Below are 10,525 nucleotides of genomic sequence, written 5' to 3'. Positions count from 1 at the left end.
TCTGGGGCTCTTTCCTTTTTGAAACTCTCAGGCTGCCCCACCCTGTTCTGCTTGTGGTTTAAAGATGAAGGAAAAGCTCTTCTTGGGGAGGATGTCTGGGGCAACACCGCTCCTCTGCCTCACCAGTACAGCTGGGAAGCAACCTGGAATAACAAGACACATTTGTGACCAAGAGAGCTTATAGGACAAGAAAGTGACTGCGGGGCAAGCTTAGGCTTGTCCAGCATCCTTTGAGGTGGTCACCACAGAGTCAGTCTGTAGAGGAATAGAAGACGGATTGATTTACTTCGATGTGGTATGAGTGACTTCAAGGATGAAAGGTGTTTATTTAAGCAGCTGCTAAGTATGGGGATGCAGCTCAGGGGTTAGAGCATTTGACTGCAGATCAAGAGGTCCCTGGTTCAAGTCTAGGTGTCCCCTATGCCATGCTCCTTTTGTTACCTATCCTTGGTGTTGGAACTCCACCTTGATTTCCTTGGAAAAAAGAACACACGTCTGGTTGGGTCTACAAGGTTTTGTTCAAACTGTCACCTCCTGTAATAGTTCCCTTCTATCCCCTTGGCCTACATGTTCTTGTGCATTTCCCCTTTTCAAAAGTGTCACCTCTCCAGAAGGAGAGAGGGGAGAGCAGTAGACTTCTCTTGAATACTGCCTGAGGGAGACTCAGCCAAACCTCTTAATTCAATTTCCCCTTGATTTTTTTATTATTAGTTGTTCAAAACATTACATAGTTCTTGACATATCATATTTCATACATTTGATTCAAATGGATTATGAACTCCCATTTTTACCCCGTATACAGATTGCAGAATCACATCGGTCACACATTCACGTTTTTACATACTGCCATACTAGTGTATGTTGTATTCTGCTGCCCTTCCTATCCTCTACTATCCCCCCTCCCCTCCCCTCCCCTCCCATCTTCTCTTTCTACCCCATCTACTGTAATTCATTTATCTCCCTTGTTTTTTTCCCCCCTTTCCCCTCACTTCCTCTTATATGTAATTTTGTATAACCATGAGGTTCTCCTTCCATTTCCATGCAATTTCCCTTCTCTCTTCCTTTCCCTCCCACCTCTCGTCCCTGTTTAATGTTAATCTTCTTCTCATGCTCTTCCTCCCTGCTCTGTTCTTAGTTGCTCTCCTTATATCAAAGAAGACATTTGGCATTTGTTTTTTAGGGATTGGCTAGCTTCACTTAGCATAATCTGCTCTAATGCCATCCATTTCCCTGCAAATGCCATGATTTTGTCATTTTTTAGTGCAGAGTAATACTCCATTGTGTATAAATGCCACATTTTTTTTTTTATCCATTCATCTATTGAAGGGCATCTAGATTGGTTCCACAGTCTAGCTATTGTGAATTGTGCTGCTATGAACATCGAGGTAGCAGTATCCCTATAGTACGCTCTTTTAAGGTCTTTAGGGAATAGTCCGAAAAGGGGAATAGCTGGGTCAAATGGTGGTTCCATTCCCAGCTTTCCAAGGAATCTCCATACTGCTTTCCAAATTGGCCGCACCAATTTGCAGTCCCACCAGCAATGTACAAGTGTACCCTTTTCCCCACATCCTCGCCAGCACTTGTTGTTTGACTTCATAATGGCTGCCATTCTTACTGGAGTGAGATGGTATCTTAGGGTGGTTTTGATTTGCATTTCTCTGACTGCTAGAGATGGTGAGCATTTTTTCATGTACTTGTGAGCGGGGCAAGAGATTTGCCAGTCCCTCCCACTGTAGAGTGTGTGTGTGTGTGTGTGTGTGTGTGTGTGTGTGTATGTTCCTTCAAAATCTGCAGGCAAAGTAGGCAGAATTTGCTAGCGGGTTGGACGTGAGATGCGGGAAGAATAGATGAGCTGTGGATAACTCTGTTTTAGTCTGAATAATTGGAAGGCTAGAGTCACAAGTAAATGAGAAGAGGGCAGACTTGAAGAAGAGAAGGTTTTGGAAAGAAGATTGGTTTGGTTTTGGACTGAAATTTGAAATGTTTACTAAACATTCAAGGAGAAGTACTGAGCGTGTATTGATACACGACACACTTGGATTCAGGAGGGAGGCGGGGCTGATGTCAGAGACCCTTTTGTGCTGCTATAATAGAATTCTGCAGACTCTGTGATTTATAGCAAACAGAAGCTTCTGTCTCTCAGTTCTGTAGGCTGGGAAGTCCAGGATGAGGGGCTGCATCTGTTGAGGGTCTTGCCGCTGTGTCCTGGAGGAAGGTAACACATGGAGGAAGGGCAAGGGGAGGCCTCGAGGGAGTAAAAGGGGGCAAAACTTCTCCTCTTATAAGGCGAACACACTCTCATGATAATGGATTTAACAATAAGTTAAATAAGACTCTGCCCTCATGGCCTGGTCATCTCTCAGCAGACCCGACTGGCCTGCCAATGCTCCCATTGGAGGAAAAGTTTCCAGCACATGTTTTTGGAGGACATTCAAACCACATCAGCTGGGAACGCAGGTGAGGCAGTTGTTGGCACAGACTGCCACAGGCTGAGGCAGTCATGAGAGGAATGAGAACCGTCCATGGTTAACAGATAGGGGAGATTATGAGGACCCCACAATGGAGATGAGGGGGATAGGCAGTGCAGAGGGAGGAAAACCAGGCCCATCCTTGACATGAGGAAAGGGGCTTGAAGGTATTCTTGAAGAGTCGGCTTGTCCAAAGCTGCATCAGGTCAAGTGTGATGAAAGTGACCTTGACCACTATGAGCGTCAGCAGCACAGGGGCCGTTGGCACCAGGACAAGCAACTCCAGTGAAGCAGTGAGTGCAGCAACCTATCAGAGCGGGTTTCAGAGATGGGGAGAGGAATGGAGACTGAGCAGAGACAATTCTTTCAAAGAGTTTTTCAAAGGGTTTTTCTATAAAGGGAAGCAGAGAGGTGGGGTAGGGTGGAGAAGTTAGTTGTTGTTGGGAGAAAAGTGTTTTATATGATAATGGGACTGATAGAGTGGGGAGGAGAAAATTCATACCACAAGAGGAAGCAGGTAACAGCAACAAACCCAAACAAAAAAGGTGAAGGTCTCCAGTAGAACTTTCTCCATGGTGGACACGTGAATGGCAACAAGCACGTGAAAAGATGCTTGACAACATTAGTGACCAGGAAACACGCATTAAAACCACCATGATCTACATACCACCTTACATCTGGGAGGATGGCTATAATTTTTAAAAGTGGGGTAACAAGTGGCAGGACAAGGACAAATAAGGGACCCTGGTACATTGCAGGTGGAAATGGAAAATGGTGCAGTCTCTGTGGGAGACTGTTCCATGGTTCCTCAAAAAGTTAAACAGATTTACCATATAAGTCAGCAACTCCACTCCTAGACATAGGTGTAAGAGTTGAAAATAGGCACTCAGACACTTGATCGTGAATGTTCATAGCAGCAAAGCCAAAATGTGGAGATAGAGCCAATGTCCATCACTGGACGAACGAACCAACCATGGGATATGCATTCAATAGGAAATTATTCAGCCATAAAAAGGAATGCAGTACTCAGACACGCTACAATATGCATAAAACTTGAAAGCATCATGTTAAGGAAAAGAAGCTAGACACCAAAGACCATAGAATGTATGATGCCTTCTATATAAAACACCTGGAATAGGTAAATCCATGGAGGGAGAAAGAGATGAATGTGTCCAGGAGATGGGGGTGCATGGGGAGAATGGGAAGTGGTCACTCTGTGCATACAGGCGTCCTTCTGGGAGGATGAAAAAGTTTGAAACTTGAGGCAGCAGTTGCCCTCATTGTGAATGCAGCAAATGCCACTGAATTGTACACTTTGAAATGATTAATTGTATGTGATATGAATTTCATCTAAAAAATAAAAAAAAGAGGGAGAGGTTACTGAAGAGGTGGCTTTGATCAGGTGAGGACAGCTGGGACAGCTAGCCCCACGTGAAGGGTCTGACCTTGGCTAGGAGCACAGACAGTGCATCGGTGGCGACTGGAGGGAAGGCAGAGTTGTGGGCTGGGAAAGGAGTGGGTGGCCTGGTGGTGGTGGATGACAGCTCTTAAGTTGCTTATATTTTCTCAGTGAAGTTGAAGAGAGTTGAAAATGAGGGAGAAGCTGTTGGAGGTTTGGGCAGAGAGGAGTAGGCTTGAAACATTCATCTAAGGGAGTAGGGAAGTCACTGGGCTAGAGGTGGAGCAGCAGTCCGCCCCAGGAGCCCACTCGAGCCTTGCTGGTGGAGGATTGGAAGTGAAAACTCTTAGCAAAGTTGTGTTTTTCTCCAGCCGTATCCAGCTGGCTAGTGTAGGTGTGGAGCACTAGAAAGATCAGTTAGCCAGGATTTGTTTACTGCTGGGCCCTACAGTAAAAAGAGTATAAAGACAGAGAAGTGGTTATGATGAGCTGGAGGAAGAGGAGATGCAAACAGGAGTGGAGGGACTGTGACGAGGGGAGGGAACCATAATTTAAAACAGAATGTCTTCATCAGATCCACGAAGAGCTTCTCGGTGTGCGGAGATCTCCATTTCTTGATCCTTGCTGCGTTGTTTGGGGTTGGGGTATCTTGGGTCTTTTGGTTGAATACACCCCAGCCTTGAGTACCCTCCTCTATTTCACCCTGGTGCACCATGGGAAGTATCAGTGGTCAGAAGATCCCGTGAGAGGGCAAGGAGGCTTAGATTCCATCTGGGCACTGGAGAACACGCAGCACTGTGTGGCACTTTATTGGCTGTTGGTATTTGTACAGCTCCTGCTTTTTCATTATTACAAGTAATTCTGCAGTGAGCATCCAGATACAAATTATTGAACAATCATCTGATTGTGTTCTTTGGAAATATTTTTAGAAATGGAATTATGAAGTTAAAGTATGTGCACATTTCTCTACTCATATCCCTTTAATGTCTTTCAGTGAAGCTTTAAAATATCTAAGCACATTTTATATCTGTTTATTCCTAGGGACCCTGTATTTTTGTTATGATTTTAAGTGACATCTGTTCAAATACTTCATTCCTAACTCTTTTTAAGTTGATGTGTAGAAATATATTTGACTTTATTTTATATCTTACAATTTATTAAACTGAGTAAATCAAATTATTTGTAGGTTAATTTGTGTTTTCTATGTGGATCATCATAGTATCTCTGAATATTTCATATTTTGTCCCTTTCCTCTGTTCCATTTTTAATAGTTTCCCCCTCTAATTCACTAGTTTGGCTTTATATACAGTGATAGACTGAAACCATGCTCCCAGGCCTCCTTGTCTTGACTCCAGTTTTCCAGAGGATGCTTCTAGTGTAGGATGGATGATGGTTGTTGGGGTTTTCTTGCAGACTGATGCACTTTTTAAAGAGCATTTCTTTTGTTTTAACAAGAAGATTCTTAATATGTGGATTTCTTTAATTCCTTCCTTGCTCCTTCCCTTTTAAATAAAAGAGGGTACTAATGCTAGGAAGACCAGTGAGGGAGAGTACCTGGAGAGCATCATGTGGCTGTGGACCAGCCCATCTCCTCCAGCAAGGACGATTAGTGCCAGAGCTCAGAGGAACGTGCATGCCTGAGTCTGGAGAACCAGACCCCAAAACAGGAACAGTGCTCATCCGGCTGGTGCCACCTCAATTAATTTACTCCTTACTTATGAATCTTTGTTAATTTTGCTACCTTTACTTCCATTCAATAAATATTCATTGCGCACTAACTTTTCTACTCATTGTTGTGTTCAGCATTGTAGAAAGATGTAAAGAGAATGCATTTCTAGCTTTTCAATCCTGAGCACTTTTTTTTTTTTTTTTTGTACTAGGAATTGAAACCAAGGGCGCTTAACCACAGACCCACATCCTCATCCTTTTTAAACTTTTCATTTAGAGACAGGGTCTTGGTAGGTTGCTTATGGCCTCACTAAGTTGCTGAGGCTGGCTTGGAACTTGCACTCTACCTGCCTCAGTCTCCCAAGTTGCTGGGATTACAGGCATGCGCAGCAGTGCCTGCTGAGCACTTTTTTTTTTACTATTGTGATAAATATAAGTAATTAAATTAAACTGCAGGGATGATGGGGAGAAGTGACCCTTGCTCTGATTGTCCTTTACAAACCTCTGGGTGTTCTGAGCCTTGGTCTCCTTTGCAGAGTTACAGAGTTATCACAGGTTTGTCACCACCTCTGGTGTCCCTGTGGGCACATTTTTGAGGTATATGTGGCCCTTTGATCTCAGTGGTGGCCTTAATGTTGGATGTTTGGCCAAGGGCAAGATTTACTTGCTAGGATCTGTAGTGCTGAGCCTCTGGGCAGGGATTGGACCACAGAGGAGGATCTCTGGTCCATCCGGCTCCCACTGTGCTGACCTTCTGGTCTGAGGCCCACTGGGGCAACTGGGATTTGCTTCATAGGTTCCAGATGGGGGCCAAGTAATTGAAATATTTTGTTTGGTTTTTCCTCCATTCAGCTAAGATCCTGCCAGAAACTGAGAAGCAACTGAAGTGAGGAAAAAGAACAGAGGGGAGGAGCTGGGAACAAGTCCCCCAGTCCATCCATGGTGTAGGGATGAGCAGGGAAGACGGATGCTGAAAGGAAAGTGACCACAACACTCGGAGTGACCAAGAGATCTTTATTGCAGTAGTGCAACGGAGGAGAAGAGAGAGAGAGAGAGAGAGAGAGAGAGAGAGAGAGAGAGCGAGAGCGCAAGAGAGAGCAAAAGAGAGAGGGGCCCGGCAGGAGGGAGTTTTTATAGCCCAAATCTAATGGGGTCTTTGGGTTTGCAAGCTGCTTTGTTGACACACAAGGGGGTTAAGTGTTCAGCCTTGAGCAGGGGGGCGAAGTGTTCGGCCTTGAGCGGGGGCTTGGGCGTTTGGGCTTGAAGCAAACAGGTGATAAAGAACCAGACAGAGGGGCTGGGGATGTGGCTCAAGTGGTAGCGCACTTGCCTGGCATGCGTGCGGCCCGGGTTCGATCCTCATGCACCACATACAAACAAAGATGTTGTGTCCGCCGATACTTGAAAAATAAATATTAAAAAAAATTAAAAAAAAAAAAAAAAAGAACCAGACAGAGGGTTTGAGTGGCCAGGTCATCCTGCAGCTAACTTTGTTTGGCATGCCCTGCAGACAGCTTACTCAGCCTGTCCTGCACCTAACAGATGCTGGGGCAGGTTTGACGTCTGTGGAGCTTACTGAAGAGAGGAAGGAAGGGGGGGAGGGGGAGGGGGAGGGGGCAGCTCTTAGCAAAGACTTTTCAAGAAGATGCCTTCAAAGATGAGATGGGAAGATTGTGCAGAGGAGGCATCTGGGGACAAAATGGGGAGGTGTGTTCGTGTGGAAGAAGAGGGCCAAAAGATGCTAATTAGCCGTGAGGCGAAATTCCCATATCATCAGAACTTTCTAGGAGTTCATTGAAATTTCAGTTCATAGGAAGTGTGTGGGTTGCAATGCAGGTGAAAAGGTATCTGTTAGACATTTCTGATGGGAGAAGGGGCATAGCTCAGGGGTAGAGCATTTGATTGCAGAGCCAGAGGCCCCTGGTTCAAATCGAGGTTCCTACAAATGGCACACTCAGGTTGCCTCTACATCTGGCCGAGTGGCAGGGCAGAGCGTAGTGGTGGGACTGAGTGGCGGAGGAAACTGCTCCTCTCCTGGAAGATGGGAAGCAAGACAACAAGAGGAAGGGCTGGGGTCCCAATGTGTCCCACACCTTAGAGATTCCAACAGCCCACAGGCAGAGACCACTCCTTTAACACCAGGTCTTCAAGAGACCAAACTAGAGCACCCAGTGCACCATCTTCTCCAGCAGTGGCCACTACCTGCAGCTCCATACCAGCACTTCTGCCCCGACACCCTCCCTTTATCCCCCTCCTGGCCACCTGCTCTATAGGACCCTCAAAATAGGAGAGCTTCACTGGACTAATTCCCTGCCCCCAGGAAGGGGACCAGCCTGTGGGGCTGAGATGGCCCAGTGGATGAGCTCCCAACTTGCTGGAGCAGAAACAGGCCAGAGTGAAGCAGCACCTAGTCTGTTGAAGGGTCTCTGATTTGGCTTTGTTGGTAAAAACAGTGCATTGACTGCAAGATGTCCCCTGGAGGAGCCTGGGTGACACTAGTTAGTTAAGTCATTTTTTTCCCCCCCTGAGGTCCTAAGGCAAAAGCAGTTTGAGTCTCAGGAAGATGCATATGTCTGACGTGACCATAAGAAGCGAGAGCTGAAAGCCGGTGTGCAGTGAAGTCCATCTGAGCACGGTGAAGAGGGAGCCAGGGCAGCTGGGGCTGAGGCATTCTGGGGTGACTTAAGTGGGCTCCATTAAGCTTCCAATCTATGCAGTCTTATTGAAAGACTTCACAGATCGGGGACCAGGCTTCCGAGCAGAAGTTAGCAATGAAAACCCAGAGACATCTTTGCTGTCAGGCACCTGGAATGAAGCATGGCTCTTTGGTCTACACTCACTGCCGCACGCTGCCCCTGCTCAAACGCAGCTTTCCCTGGAGACTGAGCCCCAGGATCTTGCTGCCTGTTCCTTTTCCTTCACAGTCAGCCTGGCTTCCGGCCTACTAGCAGGTCCACTTCATTGCTCCATTTCTGTCTCCCTCTGGGCCCTTGTAGCAGGTTTTCTTATCCCTCAGGCACCTGGAGGGAGGGTGGATGGAGGAGCTAGAACCTTCCTTTGATTTCACAGTGGCTCTCTGATACCTTGAGAGCCACTGAAACTTGGAAATAAGCTCACTGTAAACTTGGTGGGCGTGACCCTCTGCAGAGGGTACCCTCTAAAGAGGTGGCGTGTGCTTGTGTTGCTGAAGGGGACCCAGGCAGTGCTGGCATTTAATCAAGATGATGGAGGAATCCTTTGGACTAGATGTGATCACCGGTCCCTGACTGTGACATGCTAAGCTGGTGGATGTGGAAATCTGCAGTTGGCTAGAAATCCACACAAAGTAAATGTGTTGTGGCAATTCATGTTTTCTTTTCCATCCTAGAGGACCAGAAGGATCTCTAGATGTGAGGGCTCTTCTGGGGTCAGGCAGAGGCCAGGATAGCTCAGGTGAAAGCCCCAGAGGTTGTCCACTCTCCTTCATCCTAAGTAGCCTCTCCACAGATTCTCTCTTTTGCATTCGTGTGGGAAGTGGATACCCCAATTAGGGAGTGTAAGTAGTCTTTTAATTGGAAAGAATAGATTTGTGAAATGGTTAATCACTGTGGTTTTGGAGGGAAAATTCAGACATTGCAGATAGGTGAAGCCTAAACCTGGTGACCATGCTGATACTGCCCGGGGACCCCTTCACTCCCCACCAACAAGACCCCTCTTCTTGTTGGCATCCTGCTAGGTTTCAGGAGTGCAGTTTCCCTGGATCCATCACAGATAGGCAGGTGTGGAAAGGCAGGAAAGCAGACTTTCCTAGAGGATCTAGAAGTAATCAGAAAACTAGGACCTCTATGTAGCTGGACTGAGGTTTTGGACATCACTAACAGAGCTTTAGGACTCGGGCCTAATGCTCCCACTTCTCCAGCAAGAGCTCATTGAAACCCCTATTGGCCTGAAATTAAACAGAAACTTTGAAAGATAAAGTTGAAGCAGTTTTCTAGGAAGCAACATGAAACAAAAAGACAAAGGCAAATGTAATAAAAGATAAAAAAAAACAGAGGTTGAAACCAGGATGTGTAAAAATCAACTAATGAGCCGGGCATGATGGTACACATTGGTAATCCCAGCAACTCTGGAGGCTGAGGCAGGAGGATACCAAATTCAAGACCAGCCTCAGCAACTTCGTGAGGCCTTCAGCAACTTAGTGAGACCCTGTCTCAAAATAAAAGAAATAAAAATAAAAGAAGCTGGGGATTGGTTCAGTCCTGGTACCAAAACAAATGAACAAACAAAAAAAACCAACTAGTGAGAGTTGCTGAAAGAGAAAATGGTGGGAGGACATTATACAAGAAAATTACCCAAAATGAAAGGATGTGGATTCCCATGAGAAAAGATCTCCAAGTACTCAGCACAATGAATAAAAAGTGACCCACCCAACTATGTCACAGAGCACTTATAGAAACCCAGGACTAGAAGAAAGATCTTAAAAATTTGAGGAGTAAAAGAATCTGGTGATACCCAAAGGATAGGGAGTCACAATGGCACTTGACTTTTAAACATTATTAGACACTAGAGAACAAGGAATTTTTTTTACAATATGAAATACTCTGATTTATAACTAGAGATCTAAGCCCACCCAGACTCTTACTCAGGTGATCATCAAGGCATTACCAGGCACACAAGGTCTTACAAAATTTGTCTCTAACCCTAACCCTAACCCTAACCCCAACCCTAACCCCAACCCCAACCCTAACCCCAACCCCAACTCTAACCCCTCTCACAGAAAGACATTGGAGGCCATCATCTGCCATAATAAGGAAGTACATTAAGAAACATCTGAGATTTAAGCCCTGGAAAGAGGGACTTCCACACAGGAGAGAAGAGGAAAGAAAGTAAGTCCTGGTAAGGGTGAAGGAAGCCCCAGGGCATTGATCAGATTCCACAGAGCAGCCAGAACAAAGCTGGGTGGCTACTAGCAAACAAGGAGTAGAAATGTGAATTATCTGACACTTTCACA

The 10,525-nt window shown here is 45.8% G+C and overlaps 1 non-coding gene across 1 annotated transcript; it reads left to right on the top strand.

Annotated features, from left to right (window-relative positions):
• Positions 1–347: 347 nt before the first annotated feature.
• On the top strand, positions 348–420 carry Trnac-gca (transfer RNA cysteine (anticodon GCA)). The gene has a single exon. It is a non-coding gene; the product is annotated as a tRNA-Cys (tRNA).
• Positions 421–10,525: the final 10,105 nt, after the last annotated feature.

The sequence above is a fragment of the Marmota flaviventris genome, chromosome 1 (genome assembly GCF_047511675.1).
Source record: "Marmota flaviventris isolate mMarFla1 chromosome 1, mMarFla1.hap1, whole genome shotgun sequence".
NCBI classification, from domain to species: Eukaryota; Metazoa; Chordata; class Mammalia; order Rodentia; family Sciuridae; genus Marmota; species Marmota flaviventris.
This window is presented reverse-complemented; position numbering and strand designations above follow the sequence as displayed.